Below are 18,261 nucleotides of genomic sequence, written 5' to 3' on the forward strand. Positions count from 1 at the left end.
CAGGGGTGGGAAAACTACAGCCTGAGGGCCGCATCCGGCCCTCTACATGTTTTAGTCCGGCCCTTGAGCTCCCACCGGGGAGCGGAGTTGGAGACTTGCCCTGCTCTGGGCGGCTCCCAGAAGCAGTAGCCCGTCTCCTACGCATCGGGGCAGCCACGGGGCTCCACACGCTGCCCCTATCCGAAGCGCGGCTCCCGCGGCTCCCATTGGCCAGGAATCGTGGATGGGGCAGTGCGCAACAGAGCCTTCTGGCTATGCCTATGCATAGGAGCTGGCGGTGGGACATGGTGCTGCTTCTGGCAGCTGCTTGAAATTAGCACCACCCAGAGCCTGCATCCTTGACCCCCCCCCCACACACCCTGCCCTAGCCATGATCCCCCTCCTGCCTCTGAACCGCTCAGTCCCAGCCTTCCTGTACCACCAAATCCCTCAGCCCCACCCCAGCGCCTGCACCCCCAGCTGGAGCCCTCACCTACTTCCGCACCCCAACCCCCAATTTTGTGAGCATTCTTGGCCCACCATACAACTTCCATATTCAGATGTGGCCCTCGGGCCAAAAAGTTTGCCCACTCCTGATATAAGGGCTCTCATCATGAATCTACAAAATTTTAGTTTTAATGTTTACATTTGCCAGTGGTCTCTGCTTTGGTGAGGCTGAAAGGAACGACAATTCCTCTGGCTCTGAACTGGAATAACTAAATATCTAGAGTAGTAATTTTACACTGGGAACTAGTTACCTCTTAGCACTTGTTTGTTATCATTATACTCTTATTTCTATGCACAAATACTATATAATTAAAACACTTTCAAATTTTGAAAAATATTTTTTTTAAATTTATAGTTTTTGGTTTTATAATTTAGTGGTAGACTTAGTTTATCAGATGGGTATTTGGGATGTTTGGTCTTTTTTCATAAACTACAACTTAACTGGCAGTCAGAAGCTAGCCAATATTGCTACAGTAGTGCCTGCCTCAAACTATCGAACTTGCAGATAGCTACATGAAGGTATTTCTCCTTTTACCTCCTTATATGTATTACAGTTTCAAACTGGGGTGTGAAGTGTGATTTATGTGTGTGCTTGTCTAGTAAACTGTAGCTAATATATGGTTTGGATATGAATGCTAACTTGTGGGAGCTTTGGATATTTTGTCCAATTACATTGCAATATATGTATTATAAAAGTTCTCAAAAATAGTCAGAAATATTCAACAAAAGTATCCTTAACTGGGATTTCAGGGGAAAATATTAGCCTTTACCACAGTGGGAAAGTAATGCAGATTCTTTCCTGCACAGGGTTTATCTTCATTAGAAAAATCTACCAGTGTAAACATACATCAATTATGTGTTTTTTTTTTTTTCAGTGTCAAAGTTGCGTTAGTAGAAGCCATCTTACATTTGAGCCATATGTTGATGATATGCTTGGTGTAGGATTTGTTTGTAACTCTTCGTAGGATATCTGTCTGTAACTCTCTTGCTGTATTCTAGAACTTGCCTGTTGCCAATGAGATTTCCAAATTCATCTTAGCTTGGAATTAGCCCAGGTTGTGATCCTGTCTATGGAGTCAAATGTTAATCCTTGTAGCTAAGAGGTAGGGGGAATCTTTGCAGTTGTTTGAATAGTTATGGGGAAGGAGAGAAGGGACCCAGAGATATCAAGATTTCTGATGTGATATGATGACACCTCTACATTTTTCTATTATGTGTTCTTTGATTATGTGCATACTGCTTTTGGGGCAGGCCATCAAACATGGTTGCATTTAGAACCCTGTAAATCTGCAGATACCTGTTTTATATGCTCGGCCCATGTTTGCAGATCATGCATCTGATGCAGATCCAATTTTTATATTTGTGCAGGGCTCTAGTTGTATGACCAGATAGTTTGGAGACCTGGGGTGTTCAGCAGTGAGTGCAGAACTTTAGATTACAGAAAGCAACTTTCTTGGAGCTCTGCTTAACTACCTGGGTACTGCAACACCAGAGAACCAGGATCAGAGCCCCTCCTTCCCCCAGCAGCATGGAGAAGCAAGTGTCTTCATCTTTAGAAACTGGCCATCTCCATTTACTGTGGTCCGTGGGGAACCAGTTTGTTGGTAGAGCTACTGTTGGGGCTGTCATACTTAAGTTGTACAAGACTGTTCTGCCGGTACAGATACTCCATGAGGTCTAAGTGGGGACAGTGTATAAGCCACTGCTACCTAAACATTAGGGTTCTTTGTTTAATGAGACCTCTGTGCCCATTTTCATATAATCATAGAACTTGAAGGGACCTTGAGAAGCCTAGTCCAGTCCCCTACATTTATGGTAGGACTAAGTATTATCTAGACCATCCCTGACAGGTGTTTGTGTAACCTGCTCTTAAAAATCTCCAATGATGAAGATTCCACAACCTCCCTATGCAATTTATTGCAGTGCTTAACCACCCTGACAGTTAGGAAGTTTTTCCTGATGTCCAACCTAAACCTCCCTTGCTGCAATTTAAGCCCATTGCTTCTTGTGTCCTCTTCTCAGAGGTTAAGAACAATTTTTCTCCCTCCTCCTTGTAACAACCTTTTATGTTCTTGAAAACTGTTATCATGTCCCGTCTCAGTCTTCTCTGTTTCAGACTAAACAAACCCAATTTTTTTAAATCTTCCCCCATACGATATGTTTTCTAGACCTTTAATCACTTTTGGCGCTCTTCTCTGGACTCTCTCCAGTTTGTCCACATCTTTCCTGAAATGTGGTGCCCAGAACTGGACATAATACTCCAGTTGAGGTCTAATCAGCGCAGAGTAGAGCAGAAGGACTACTTCTCATGTCTTGCTTACAACACTCCTGCTAATACATCCCTGTATGTATGTTTGTTGCAACAGTGTCCAGATCCATTTCCACAGTACTCCTTCCTAGGCAGTCATTTCCCATTTTGTTTGTGTGCAACTGATGGTTCCTTCCTCAATGTAGTACTTTGCCTTTGTCCTTATTAAATTTCATCCTGTTGCATTTCAGACCATTTCTCCAGTTTCTCCAAGCCATTTTGAATTTATAATCCTATCCTCTGAAGCACTTGCAACCCCTCCCCGCTTGGTATCATCTGCAAACTTAATAAGTGTACTCTCTAGATTATCTAAATCATTGATGAAGATATTGAACAGAACCAGACCCAGAACTGATCCCTGCAGGACCCCACTCGATATGCCCTTCCAACTTGACTGTGAACCACTGATAGCGACTCTCTGGGAACGGTTTTCCAATCAGTTATGCACCCACCTTATAGCAGCTCCATCTAGCTTGCATTTCCCTCGTGTGTTTATGAGAAGGTCTTGCGAGACCGTATCGAAAGCTTTACTAAAGTCAAGATATACAATGTCTACCGCTTCCCCCCATCCACAAAGCTTGTTACTCAGGGAAAGAAAGCTATCAGATTGATTTGACACTCTTTGTTCTTGACAAATCCATGCTGACTGTTACTTATCACCTTATTATCTTCTATCTAGATCAGGGGTTCTCAAACTGTGGGTTGGAGCCCCAAAGTGGGTCACGACCCCGTTTTAAAGGGGTTTCCTGGGTTGGCTTAGACTTGCAGGGGAAAGTTACAGGCCCCCTGCCTGAGGCTGAAGACCTTGGGTTTCAGCTTTGGCCTCTTGCCAGCAGCAGTGGAGCTTTGGCTTCGGCAGTGGGGCTCTGGTGGGCTCAGGCTTTGGTACCCCTGTCATAAATATAAAGGGAAGGGTAAACCCCTTTGAAATCCCTCCTGGCCAGGGGAAAGCTCCTCTCACCTGTAAAGGGTTAAGAAGCTAAAGGTAACCTTGCTGGCACCTGACCAAAATGACCAATGAGGAGACAAGATACTTTCAAAAGCTGGGAGGAGGGAGAGAAACAAAGGGTCTGTGTCTGTCTGTATGCTGCTCTTGCCAGGGACAGAACAGGAATGGAGTCTTAGAACTTTTAGTAAGTAATCTAGCTAGGTATGTGTTAGATTATGATTTCTTTAAATGGCTGAGAAAAGAATTGTGCTGAATAGAATAACTATTTCTGTCTGTGTATCTTTTTTGTAACTTAAGGTTTTGCCTAGAGGGGTTCTCTATGTTTTTGAATCTAATTACCCTGTAAGATATCTACCATCCTGATTTTACAGGGGGGATTTCTTTATTTCTATTTACTTCTATTTTTTATTAAAAGTCTTCTTGTAAAAAACTGAATGCTTTTTCATTGTTCTCAGATCCAAGGGTTTGGGTCGGTGGTCACCTATGCAAATTGGTGAGGCTTTTTATCCAACATTTCCCAGGAAAAGGGGGGTGCAAGTGCTGGGAGGATTGTTCATTGTTCTTAAGATCCAAGGGTCTGGGTCTGTAGTCACCTAGGCAAATTGGTGAGGCTTTTTACCAAACCTTGTCCAGGAAGTGGGGAGCAAGGTTTTGGGAAGTATTTTGGGGGGGAAGGACGCGTCCAAACAGCTCTTCCCCAGTAACCAGTATTAGTTTGGTGGTGGTAGCGGCCAGTCCAAGGACAACGGGTGTAATATTTTGTACCTTGGGGAAGTTTTGACCTAAGCTGGTAAAGATAAGCTTAGGAGGTTTTTCATGCAGGTCCCCACATCTGTACCCTAGAGTTCAGAGTGAGGGAGGAACCTTGACATGGTGGCATAGTGGTGGGATTAACCTGAAATCATTTTGAGATCCAGTTGAGATTTTTTGAACTAGAAATACAGATTTTAAAAAGAGATTTTTTTTTCCTTTGGAAAGGAAGTCCAGAAAGCAGTTGAAACTGAAAGCAGATTATTTTTTCTCTGCTTTGTGGCCAAGCAGAGGCAAAAGGGGTTTACCCTTCCCTTTATATTTATGACAACCCCCTTTCGGGGTCGTGTAGTAACTTTTGTTGTCAGAAGGGGTTCATGGTGCAATGAAGTTTGAGAACCCCAGTTCTAGATGTTTGCAAATTACTTGCTTCATTATTTGCTCCGTTATCTTTCTGGGTAGAGAAGTTAAGCTGGCTGGTCTGTAATTTCTCCTTATTTCCTTTTTTAAAGATAGGCACCTTTTCCAGTCTTCTGGAATCTCTCCCATCTTCTGTGACTTCAAAGATAATCACTAATGGCTCCGATATCTCCTCAGTCAGCTCCTTGAGTATTTTAAGATGCATTTCACCATGCTCTGGTGACTTGAAGACATCTAACTTGTCTAAGTAATTTTTAACTTGTGCTTTCCATCTTTTAGCCTCTGATCCTATCTCATTTTCACTGGCATTCACTATGTTAGACTTCCAATCACCACCAACCTTCTTGGTGAAAACAGAAACAAAAGTCAGTAAGCACCTGTTGGTTCCCCCCCTCCCTCATTGAGTAATGGGCCTACGCTGTCCATGGTCTTCCTCTTGCTTGTAATGTATTTGTAGAATGTTTTCTTGTTACCCTTTATGTCTCTAGCTAGTTTGATCTCATTTTGTGTCTTGGCCTTTCTAATTTTGTAATTTTATTTTTATTTGTAAAATTTTATTTTTATTTTATAATTTTGTAATTTTATGTTTATGTTCATCCTTTGTAATTTGACCAGTTTCCACTTTTTTTTTGTGGTACTGTTTTTTTTTTTATTTTTAGATCATTGAGGACCTCCTAGTTAATCCAGGGTGGTCTCTTGCCATATTTCCTATCTATCTTATGCGGTGGGATAGTTTGCTCTTCTGCCCTTAATAATGTCTCTTTGAAAAACTGCCAACTGTCTTCAGTTGTTTTTCCCCTTAAACTTGCTTTCCGTGGGACCAACTCCAAAAGAAATCCATTGTCCTTTTTTGTTGTTCTCCCTCCTACCATTCCTTAGAATCATGATCTCTACCATTTTATGGTCACTTTCACCCAAGCTGCCTTCCACTTTCAAATTCTCAACTAGTTCCTCCCTATTTGTCAAAATCAAATCTAGAACAGCCTCTCCCCTAGTAGCTTTCTCCACCTTCTGAAATAACAAAATTATCTCCAATACATTCCAAGAACTTGTTGGATGATCTGTGCCCTGCTGTTATTTTCTGAACAGATGTCTGAGTAGTTGGAAGTCCACCATCACCACCAAGTCCGTGCTTTGTATGGTTTTTTAATTTGTTTAAAAAAAACCCCTTATCTACCTCTTCTTCCTGGTTACGTGGTCTACAGTAGACCCCTACCATGACATCACCCTTGTTTTGTACCCCTTTTATCCTTACTCAAAGACTTTTAACAAGTCTGTCTCCTATTTCCATCTCAACCTCAGAGTGTTTTTTTAATATATAAAGCAACACCTTCTCCCTTTTTTCCCCTGCCTGTGCTTCCTGAGCAAGTCCTATCCTTCTGTACCAATATTCCAGTCATGCGTATTATCCTAGCAAGTCTCTGTGGTGCCAACTGTGTCCTAGTTGTGTTTATTTACTAGCATTTAGAGTTCTTCCTGCTTATTCCCCATACTTCTTGCATTAATATACAGATATCTGAGATACTTCTTTGATCTCTCTTCCCTCCTCCCGCCCCCTCCCCCCCCCGTTCTGTCTTCTCTCCCTTATCCCTGCTATCGCAGACCATGCTCCACACAAATTTCTACCCTTCTCCCAAGTCTCCTTGTTTTTGACTAACCTGTGGGCTTTGGGCACCTGCCCCCTTTGAACCTAGTTTAAAGTCCTCCTCAGCAGGTTAGCCAGTCTGTATCCAAATATGCCCTTTCTCCTTCCTTGATTAGCAGTTCTTCTTCCTGGAACAGCATCCTGTGGTCAAGGAAGCTGAAGCACTCCTGGCAACACCATTCTCACAGACAGGCATTCACCTCCCGGATGCATCTGTCTCTGCCTGGGCCCTACCCTTGACAGGAAGGATTGAAGAGAACACCACCTGCGCCTCAACTCCTTCACCCTTACTCCCAGAGCCCTGTAGTCACTTCTGATCTGCTGAGATTCATACCTTGCAGTATCATTTGTGCCCACATGGATGAATAGCATGGGGTAGTAGTCAGAGGGCTGGATGATCCTCGATAATCCCTCTGTAATGTCTCAGTACGGACTCCTGCAAAGCAGCATACCTCCTGGGATGCCATTTCAGGCGACAGATGTGTTCCTCCATCCCCCTCAGAGTCACCAACCACCACTACCCTATATTCCTCCTGGGAGTGGTGGCTGAGTGATCCTCCCAGCCTTGAGGGTACATGGCTTCTTCCTCTCCACCTTTTGGGGGTGATTCCTCATCGCTCGTTGCCAGGGCAGCATAATGGTTTTCCATCACCATGGTGGATGGGCTGGAAGTAGGGGTGGAGCACTGCCTGCTGCCAGAAGTAACCATCAGCCAGTGTCCTCCTTGTGACAGAGCCATATCCTCCCCCAGTGGTGTGACAGCAGTCCTCTGTAGCTGGATAGCTTACTGAGCCTTGGATGTCTCCATATGAATACTGTCAAGGAATTCCTCATGGGCATGGATGCTCTTCAGCCTAGCCACCACCTCCTGTAGCTCTTCCACCTGTTTCCTGAGAAATTCCACCAGCAGACACCTTTCATACTGGATGGTACCCCCAGCCTGGCTTTCTGAGAGTGGGAAATGCAGGCCACAGTCTTTGCAAATCCACACCAGGATCTGGGTAGAGGCATCCATGGTTAGGTTGTCTGTCTGGGTACAAGCGCAGGTGCAGGAGACAGAAGCAGCACTGGTACTGGCAATGCGGCATTTCCTAAGCATAGCAATTTATATTATGTCTCCCTCTCAAACTCCCCTGTTTGCAGTCCCTTTGGTTGCTTGGGCCCCTCAGTGGCTTAACCTCTTGCTTTTAAGGCCTTCTCCCCTAGGTCAGTCTTACCCCCTCTTTAATCACACAGTGGGAAGGTGATCACAACGCTGATTGAGGCTGATCAAAGGTGATCAAGGGTGATCCAGGGAACAAAGGCTCAAACAGTCCCCAGACACAATCCCAATTGATCCTGTAACTGAAATAACCTGAAAGAGAGAAAAACACAAACAGCCAAACAAACTCTCACCCCAAGATTAATACTTGCACCTTGTTTGTTCAGCAGGGGGATCTCCTTCTCTCCCTCTCAAAATCCGCTGTTTGCAGTCCCCTTTTGTACTTTCTTGCCCCCAGAGTCTTGGAGTTTATTAACAGAATGGTTATGTCTACATGTTTGTGAAGGCCTTGGTGGATTATCCTGGGTGGTTCACCAACATTAATGCTCCCTTATAAGGGAAGAAAATGCGCATGAAACCAGGATCGTGAAAATAGAAATGAATCTGCATTCACAAGAATCAGCCAAGGGGAACTCTTTCCCCCTTGAATAGCAAAGAGATTGATGGGGGGAATATATCAACTGGTTTTCTGAAGGACTCAGCCTATCCCTCTGCTTGCTTGTCTTATGCAGACATGTTGGAAATGTAGCCGGGGGAAAATACCCTGTTTTGCTATAGGATATCTTACGTAGTAAGCCTTTGTTAGCCTGAAGGGCAGATAGATGTCTGATGCACTTGGTGCTGTGGATAATGTCCCCCCATATTTCTGCTTGTTTCACAAATGTGCAAAAATACAATGGGAAAAGTGCAGTGCAAAGGCTATGTGTCAACTTGGATCTAGATGATACATGAGTCACCATTGGTAATGCCAGGAATGCTCAGTGCACATACTGAAAATGGCATAGTACATTATCGCTGTTAACAGAATATATACTCTTGCATTTTCCAGTCTTTCTGTTCTGATGGTCTCAAAGGACTGACATTCTTCCCTGCATCTTCATGGCCCAGTAATGCTGCTCCTTCTATACACACATTCTCTTTGTGGTTCTCTGGGACTCAGTCAACAGGCCATTGAACATATTCTCCTTAAACCTACTTTTACTAGACCTCAGATTTGTGAAGTACTGTGCAAGGGTGTCAGTGGGCTTCTGAAATGGTAGCTCTTTTCAGTAGTTGTCCAATGACGGAGATGCATCACTAATCACAATGCATATGCTTATAGTGATGCTCAACATCCTCAAAGTTAAAACTTGTGGCTTAATTTTTTTTTTTGCATTTCCGCATTCCTTTCCCACATTCTCCAAGAGTTCTGTCACTCAGCAAGGTTGTCAGGAGCTTTTCCCATAGGTCTTATCCTGCACCATCTTAGATACCACTTTTTTGAAGGGAAGGAATTTATAAATGACGCATTTAGTCATTTTTACTCTATTGCAATCTGTACTAAGCTTGGATGAGGTAACTTGACTAGGTTCCCAATACACAGAGAAGGGCACTGTTCAAGAAGTTTGAGTCCAGCCTGGGACCTATGCTGCAAGGTTGTTTAATGGATTTTCCTACCACAGCTGCTGCTGAATTGACGAAGAAACATTTCTTAACAGAGGCTGTAAGGGAAATATGTAGTATCTTGTAATGTTCAGGCCAAATTAGAATAACTATTGTCCCAAAAATTATGGTGGTAATGCCAGATGATTTAAGGACAGATAAAGATATCAGACTTCATATCCTAGCCTTAAAATTAATATGTTTATCCTGGGTACTTTAAGCTTATGAATCACTGAAAACTTTTTTTTACATGTAACTTGTGATTTTTTTTCTGAAGAGGGAGCTTACACTGTTATACATCTTAGACTAACTAATTAGTCTCTATGGTGCCACAAGTACTCCTTTTCTTTTTGCGGATACAGGCTAACACGGCTGCTACTCTGAAAATTGTTATACATGGTGTTAATCCAAAGATGCCTATTTAGCACCATGAATGCTTTTGTTTTCTGTGCTGCTCTGTATAAAGTAAAGAAGGGAAACTGTACTGTATTGTTTGACTTTTAAACAGTGTTTTAAATTACTGTGTATTTTACTGCCTTTACTACCTCTGGTTAGCACAGGGCCAGCAAGTACAATGTGTGTAATGCTTTGGTTGCACTGTTGTAATGCCTTAGTTCTCACATTAAATTGTGTTTGCTTTTTATACTTTAAGACATTGTGGACTATTTGTGCTGATCTAATTTTTTTTCTAGCTGATTTTCTACCATTTTGCCTCTGACTACATGATTTGTGGTGAGGGGTAGGGGTGTGTGTGTGAGTGGGGGGGCAAAGGGGGTCTGCTGATGACTGAACTGGTAGGAGTAGTTGAAGGGGGAGTTGCCTGAACCAAACTGGAAGTAGGTGGTGGGTGATGTATTGGGGTGGGGCTAGAATTGGGCAACTGGCTTCCTGTTGCAGCTAGGGAAAAAGAGGGAAAATGGTGGATGGAAGTAAAATGGAGCCTCAAGGATGTATATTCCCTTCATTGTAGCTATATTTGCTTGTCCATAAAGGCAGCCATATATACCTGGAAGCAAGTTGCCCAAATTCTTCTGCCCAACACTGAGATTGATGAAATGCTAAATGACAGGGCAGTCTTACAGAGCAACGTGTATCACTTGGTAAACTGAACCCCCTAAATTTTATACAGCCAAATAGTGTCATATCTAGGAACAAGGAATGCAGCCCATACCTACAGAATGGAGGGCTGTATTTTTTGTAAAGCAATGATGCTGAAAAGCATCCAGGGAGTCATAGTGGACAAGCAACTCAAGAAGAGCTCTGTGTGATGCTGTGGCAAATGAGGTAATGTGGTCCTCAAATGTATGCACAGAGGAGTAGTGAGCAGGAGTAAGGAGATATTACCCCTGTATGTGGCATTGGTGAGGTTGATATTAGAATAATGCATACATTACAATACTATTTAAAAAGATGCTGAAAAATTGGACAGTGTGGAAAAGAACCACAAAAATTGTATGAGGGTTGGAGAAAATGCCTTATAGTGAAAGAGAGACTTAAAGAACTAAATTTGCTGGGCTTATCAAAAAGAAAACTGAGGTGATTTGATTAGTGTATAAGTACTTCCATGGGGAAAATACTGGGTATTAAAGGGCTCTTTAATCTAGTGGAGAAAGGCATAACAAGAATCAATGGCTGGAAGCTTAAGCCAATTAAACACAAATTGGAAATAAGGCACAAATTTTTAACAGTGAGGGTATTTAACTTCCTTTGCTATTGTGAGGAAATCATTTAGTCTCTCTGTGCCTCAGTTCCCCATCTATAAAATAGGGTAAGTACAATCATTCCATCTCACAGGGGTTTTGAGTCTAAGTATATTAAAGATTGAGGCACTCAGATAATATAATGGGGGTTCTCAGAACCCCTCAGAGCAATGAAAGCATTGCCCTCCTCACAAATCCAGGGAAATCTGAGGCATAGTGAACAAAAGGGGCATCATTATTCAGGCTATCAAGTGGATTTGCTCACTATAAAAATGACTACTCAGTAGTGTCCAGGGCTGTTTGCAGGGTCTGATTTCCAACTGAGATCTTCTCATTTTAGTAGAGTATAGAAAGGTGAATGGTAATTTATGCTGTGGCCTGAGCAGTACTGGACCTCAGGGTGGGGACTTTTTGCACCAATTCATTTACCTTGAAATGGGATACATGCACACTGTCACTACATGGGAGTATAACTACCATTAATGTAGAGTTGAATCTGAACTGGGGTAAATTGAACTGATGGATGTCCAGAGAGCCATCCTTGGGAGAGAATTTTGATGCATGGCATTTCCCACCAGTAACAGTCCCATCTTTGGAATTTTCTTACGCAGACAAGCCAGCTCATGGGTTAGAACTATTTTATGTTGCACTTTTCCATTTTTACTGATAGGTAGCAGAGATACGCCAGGATCAGAGAGATTTTACTTTTCAACTTACTGAAAACTAAGCTAAAATGTAAGTGAAACACTTAAAAATATTCCATGAGGATAAAACCGAAGTTTATTTCTTTGAAAGGCCACTTTTTAAAATAGTCTTAAAATCATTACAATGTGACCACTGAAACATCCAACACTTAATAAAAAATATCTTTCAGAAGAAGCCCTGTACAACTAGCACAATAAAAAAGTCTTGCCGGGGGAAACACCGTTCCCTTGGTTTTCCCTCATCTGACTGATTACATAATAGTCTGATTGGACAATTTTCTTTCTAAGCAGAAACTTTTTAGGACCTAACTTTTCAAAAGAGCTGAGCACTCACAACTCCCCTGTAAGTCAATGGGCCTTCTGTGCACTTAGCTCTAATGAAAATAGGCCTGTGGTTTGAATTGCATAACAAAAATAGTTTAACTTAGAGTTTTGCGGTGAGCAGATTCAGGCTGTTGCTGTTTGAGGATCAGTGTAAACCTAAGTCTGAATGTCGCTTATCATGATGTTCTATTTTCTAAGAATGACTGTGTGTGTAATGACAGACGTTTGAACGGTGACATACATGTTCTAAATGCTAAATTATGTTAATGTATCAAATGTTAGGTGCACAGTTAAAACATGCCTGTGAAAATTTTAACAAATCTTAGCGTCGTGTTGCACAGCTTGTATTTCAGTACACATAACTGCACAAAACATAAGTACCCTCCCTTCTGTGAGGAGCATATATAGATTAGTAGATTTTAAGGTCAGAAGGGACCTTGATCTTCTTCTAGTTTGACTTGCATAACACAGGTCAGAGAACCTCAGCCAGTAATTTCTGTGTCAACTCTAACTTCTTTTGGTGCAATAGTATATAATTTAGAAAGATATGCATGTTGGTTTAAAGACTGAAAGTGACAGAGAATCCACTATATCCCTAGGTAAGTTGATCAAGTGGTTGATTACCCCTACTGTTAAAAATTTCGGCTTTATTTCGAGTCCTGAATTGGCTAACCTTGTCTTCCAGCCATTGGATCTTGTTATGCCTGTTGTTGTTGTTGTTTAGAGCTATGTACTCTCAACAGTCTGTTCCCCTGCATATTTACCTGTAGGCAGTGATCAAGTTACGTCCTAATTTTCTCTTTGATGAACTCAGTGTATTGCATGTTAGACTCTTGTTGTAAGATACGGTGTATTTGCCAGATCTCTAATAGCTCTTTTAGCTTTCTTCTGAAGTTTCCAGTTCTTCATTCTTTTTGAAATGTGGACACTAGAATTAGGTATAGTGCTCTGTCATGCTGTATGTAGAGGTAATACCACCTCTCTACTCTTACATAATAACCTCCTTTTTATACAGCTAAGGATTGCAGCTGTACTCTTAAATACAGCATTGTATTGGGAGCTTATAGTTTTGTACCATGACGTGTAAGCCTTTTTCAGAGTTCCAGAATACAATCCCTTGTTCTGTAGGAGTGCCTTACATTTTTTATTCGTATGGTATGATCTTGCATCTGGTTGTATTAAAACGTGTGTTACTCAAATGAGCACACCTTACTAAGCAATCCAGGTCAGTACCTGGTCCAAGCCGGGAAAGCTAATGATCCAACCAGTGGACCAAGTTAGCTGATGAATCCTGGTCACATGCCATCTGAGACACATTACGCATTCACTAAGAAGTCTGTAACTGACCTGTCTCCCCTTCATTATTTACTACTCTACCAGTTTTCTATTTCCTTCCAGATAAGTGAGAGAGCTGTTGAATAGCATTGAGCTGAGAACAGATACTGCAGGACCCCTTAGAAACAGTTCCATAGGATGGTGATTCCCTATTTAGTTATTTTTGTGATCTATCAATTAACCAGTTTTTAATCAGATTAACATGGGCTGCATTAATTTTTTTTGTGTAGTGCTGTTTTACTGGAATGTCATGTGGGACCAAGTCAAATGCCTTACAGAAGCCTAAGTAATTATGTCACAGTTGCTTTTATCAACCACATCTATAAATTTCAATAACGCAATTTATATCAACAAAAACGATATCAGATTTGTTTGACTAGACCCATTTTCCATAAAACCATGTTAACTGGCTTTAATTATGCAACCATCTTTTAATTGTTGACTACATGCATCCCATATCAGCTTTTTCCATGACTCTGCCAATGAATGATGTCAGGCTCACTGGCCTATGATTTCTCAGATTATTTCATTTACCATTTTTAGATATAGACACAGCATTAGGTTTTTGCTAGTCCTCAGAAACTTTCCCATCGTTCCAAGACTTGTTAAAAATCAACATTAATGGATCCAGGCGCTCGTAAGCTAATTCTGTTAATACGCTGCAGTGTCCTGCAGATTTAAATTTTTTTTAAAATCTTTAATGATGGGTAAAAAGTATTTAATAAAGATGGTAACATACGAATCTATCACCCTGCTTCTTTTGGAATACAGAACAGAAATTTGTATTGAATACTTCTGCCTTTCCTGCATCATGATTCATATTTTTATCATCCTTGTCTACTATCAGACCTATAGCATTGCTAGGATTTGGTTTTTTTCTGATATAGTTAAGGAATATATTCTTCTGTTAATCCTACTGGGCCCTTTTCTTTCCACAGATATCTTTGTTTCCCATATCAATTGTCTGCAGTTCCTAACTGCTGATTTGTACTCGTTGCTATCAGTGTCTCCTTTTTTCCCATTTGTTATGTTTGTGTATTATCTAGACAATACAGTACAGAAAAAATACCAGACTCTCAATCACCTTTTACAGCATATGTGTTATGAGAGACTTTGTGAGCTCCTAATAGAAAATATGACAATTGTGGACTAGTTAATATTGCATCAAAAAAGGCAAGATCCATGATCTTTTACACTTTTAATGTTTTCCGGTCTGATGTTACATCAGTTTTATGGAGAATTTTTCTGTATAGTTTATTCAGGAATTTACTATTTCTTATATAAATTGCCCCAGCAGTAGCCCCTGTATATATCCAGTTGGGCAAGGAGAACATGCAGAGATCCCAGAGGTGGTGGGACTTCATTAAGCTCTGCTAAAATCTTTACAAGTGTTATCTATTCCAGTTTAGAATAACTTTTTCAATTTGCAAACAATTTTCACTATTAAACTCTCTTCCACAGTCACATAAAGGCATTTGTTATCATTGAACACTATACCCATATCAGCTGTAATATTTCAGCACCTTTTTCAGTAGCTTTTTTATAACCTTTTAAAATATTTTTAAATCGGAAAAGTTGCCCAAAATTCAAAAATTGCTGCAGTATGCTGCATTATTTGGAAAAAAAAATTTGCATTTTTCTAGACTAAGTAGACCAGACTAGACCAAGTATGGGAAATGTCATCTCAAAAGCCTACTCTTTTGGAAAGTTGAACATATGAAAATGGATAAAACATTTCTCAGCCAGCTAACACAGTTGTTACAGAGTTAACTGATTATATATATATATATATGTATGTATATGTGTGTGTTATATCTTGGCTGGATGGAGAGGGGGATATAAATAAAACTGTCATAAATAGGCAACTGTCAATTTAGGAAAACACTCAAACCTCCAATTACAATAACAATTATATGGGATGAAAAGTTCTAGTGACAGTTGACTCTTTTCCCCCTCCTGAGTCTAGATCTAACGTTTCATAGATTCAATTCACTGCTTCCATCCAACAGCAGTTGTAGGCTCACTCCTCTCTTCCTGAGAACTTTGGAATTGTGAGATGTTAAACTGTACTAGGAAATCTAGAAAATTGGAATGTGGAGCTTAACTTGATTTCTGTTCTTCCTCTAGGGCAGTCTAAAGGCCTTGTGGATAGAAATCCCCTCCTTCTACTCCTGTGTGTATGCCAGAGCAGCCTAGCCCTTTCTGCCGTTTTATGGCTCCTGCTACCGGCTCTCCACAACAATGCAACAGACCAGTCATATTGCATACCACCACTACCAATGCTAGCAAACCATCCAGATGGCTGTAAACCTTCAGAAAAGGTCAGTAATGAAGGTGTAAAGTATTCGAAACATAACACAAATGACACCACTGCAGTAAGGCTTGTCTGTATCTGGTGTGTGTCTCAGAGAGAAGGGAGGATCTGTAGCATCTGCAGAGTTGAGTACTTCGGCATCATGGACTTCAGTGAAGACCTCAGTCTGTCACTTCAAGGCCATTGTGTCTCAGGTTAGCTGTCAATAGTTTAGACGAGGGTAGCAGAAAACCTGCTCTAAGCATTTAATTAGTACATCAGTGATATATTTTAGTTATACTTGTATCTGCTTCCCTGCTGATCGGAAATATCCTTTAGTTAGAATTTCAACTCAATTTTTTCATCTCTCAACATAAAGCCTAAATTCAAGTCTGTTCTTCAGACAGAGGATTCTGTATGTGAAAACTTCTGACCCAAAGGATGGAATCAGATTAATTTTGCTTGCTGCATCAGGATGGATAGCTATTGGGGTGAGGAGTGTGTATATCTATCCTCCACTAGATGTCTTCACTGTTGATTGATTCATTTCTCCATAGTGGGATTATTGCACCAGTAAAACTAACTTCCAAATATATATTTGGAAGGACTCTTTGGGATGAACTAGTTCCCCTTCAACAGGACAAAAGGGGAAAATGTTCCTCTGTTCCAAAAATATATTGATCAGTCATGGCCCTTTCTCCGATACACAGTAAGCTCCAAAAGATTAATTCAGTTAGAGAGGAGGCAGGTGCTGTAAAGTTGATTATGAAAAGTACAATTTGAATAGACAGCATCAATTTGAAAAAAGTTTCTCTGAATTCTTTTTTCCTACTATAATTACAAGTAGCGCACAAGTTTAAAAGTCCCGTCAGCAGTATTGCCCAGCTAAGGCAGACTAGTGCCTGCCTGTTTTGACACCACGCTGCGCCCCAGAAGCGGCCAGCAGTGGGTCCGGCTTCTAGGCAAGGCGGCCACGGGGCTCTGCACGCTGCCCTCGCCCCGAGCACTGGCTCTGCCCGGCCAATGGGAACTGGGTGTAGTAGGATGGTGCCTGTGGGAGAGAGTCGTGTGAAGCCGCTTGTGCACCTCTGCCTAGGAGCTGGACTTGCTGCTGGCCGCTTCTGGGGTGCAGCATGGTCCACTGTGCCAGCACAGGCAGGAAGCCTGCCTCTGCACCCCAGCTGCGCTGCTGACGGGGAGTCGCCAGAGTTACATCCATGCCCCAATCCCCTGCTCCAGCCCTGAACCCTATAAACCTGGAACCCCTTCCTGCACCTCAAGCCCCTTATCCCTGGCCCCTCCCCAGAGCCTGCACCTCCAGCCCAGAGCCCTGACCCCTCCTCCAGCCCAGAGCCCCAGCCCAGAGCCCTCATTCCCGGCCCCACCCCGCAGCCCTCACCCCTGCACCCCAACCCCCTGCTCTAGCCTAGAGTCCCTCCTACACCCTAAACCCCTCATGCCTAGCTCCATTGAGTCGTGGGCCTCAACAATTTTCTTCAACTGGGTCCCCAGTAAAAAAGTTCAAAAATCACTGCCTTACAATATGTGCCAAGTACTTACGTTAAACAATCCGTTCCACCTTGCATTTGCTGTGGTGCTAGGAGTTCCGCCCAGACCTAAAGAAGAGCTCTCTGTGGTTCAAAAGCTTGTCTCTCTCATCAAGAGAAGTTGGTCCAATAAAAGATATCGCACCCACCTTGTCACTGCACTTAGTTACAGTTTATAGTTGAGTTTGAAGTTAATTACCATTGTATGCCCTCTGTTTTCACACTCAATTTTCTGAAGCATTGACTATTGGGCTGAAACTTTACTTGCTTGGTTTCTCTTCCAATATGATTTTTTTTTGATGGGTAAAAAAATCCTCAACTGCTTTTGAGTATTATGAGGATATAAACTTATAGCTATATTTTGTACAAACAACCAAAAAGAGGTTTAATTTTGAAACTTGGCATGTAAGTAGTTACTGAGTACATGTATGTATGAATGACTGATTTGGGAAAAAATTGGCAAAGTGATAAGCAGTTGAGTACTCTAAAAAACTATCTGCCAAGAATTTTAGTAGAGCCTAATAAAGCACCACCACTGCTTCTCAAACTTGCATAAGGTTGACTTCAAACGTGAAGAACGCAAGTTGTCAAAAACCCCAGTCCCTTAAAATGATGAATTGAAGATCACACACTTAAAGGATCTGTCTGGGCCTGTTGTGTAATGCAACAAATGGCAAATTCTAAGCTTTCATGACACTTCCTCCGAACCCCATCCCCAGCACGCAAGCATTGCATGAAATCGGGGTCCCCAGCGTGGTGCCCACGGGTACGATGGCTCCCACCGGGACATTTTTGTGCACCTGCAGGAAACCCCGCTGCTGAAATGCCTCCGAGAAGCGTTGCCATTTCTCAGCGGCATTTTGGCGGTGATGCTTCTTGCCCTTGCCGCTTCTTGGTGGCAGCATTTTGGCAGCGGGGTGCCTGGCGCCCTCCACAGTCTTCTGGGAATAGCAATATGCTATTTCCACAAGAAAGGTTGGGGACCACTGCACTAAATGATAGAACATTACCACCTATGGTAGTTAACCCACTGTGTAAAAACTTTCTCAAATCAGTGACAAGATCAGAAGTTATAACTGGAGTTGAAAAAATGTTAATGGGACCATTTTCCATCAAA

The 18,261-nt window shown here is 41.9% G+C and overlaps 1 protein-coding gene across 5 annotated transcripts in view; it reads left to right on the forward strand.

Annotated features, from left to right (window-relative positions):
* GALNT1 (polypeptide N-acetylgalactosaminyltransferase 1) overlaps window positions 1-18,261 on the forward strand; it is a 200,778-nt gene that overhangs the window by 36,945 nt on the left and 145,572 nt on the right. For 3 of the 5 annotated variants that reach the window (XM_084618223.1, XM_084618224.1, XM_084618225.1), the window contains exon 2: window positions 15,432-15,625. The exons of the other annotated variants lie outside the window; for them this stretch is intronic. The gene's annotated coding sequence lies outside the window, so the exon portion shown is untranslated. The remainder of the gene's footprint in view (window positions 1-15,431; window positions 15,626-18,261) is intronic. 5 annotated transcript variants of the gene reach the window in all.

Source organism: Lepidochelys olivacea (assembly GCF_965140295.1).
Source record: "Lepidochelys olivacea isolate rLepOli2 genome assembly, chromosome: 2".
In the NCBI taxonomy this organism is placed as follows: Eukaryota; Metazoa; Chordata; order Testudines; family Cheloniidae; genus Lepidochelys; species Lepidochelys olivacea.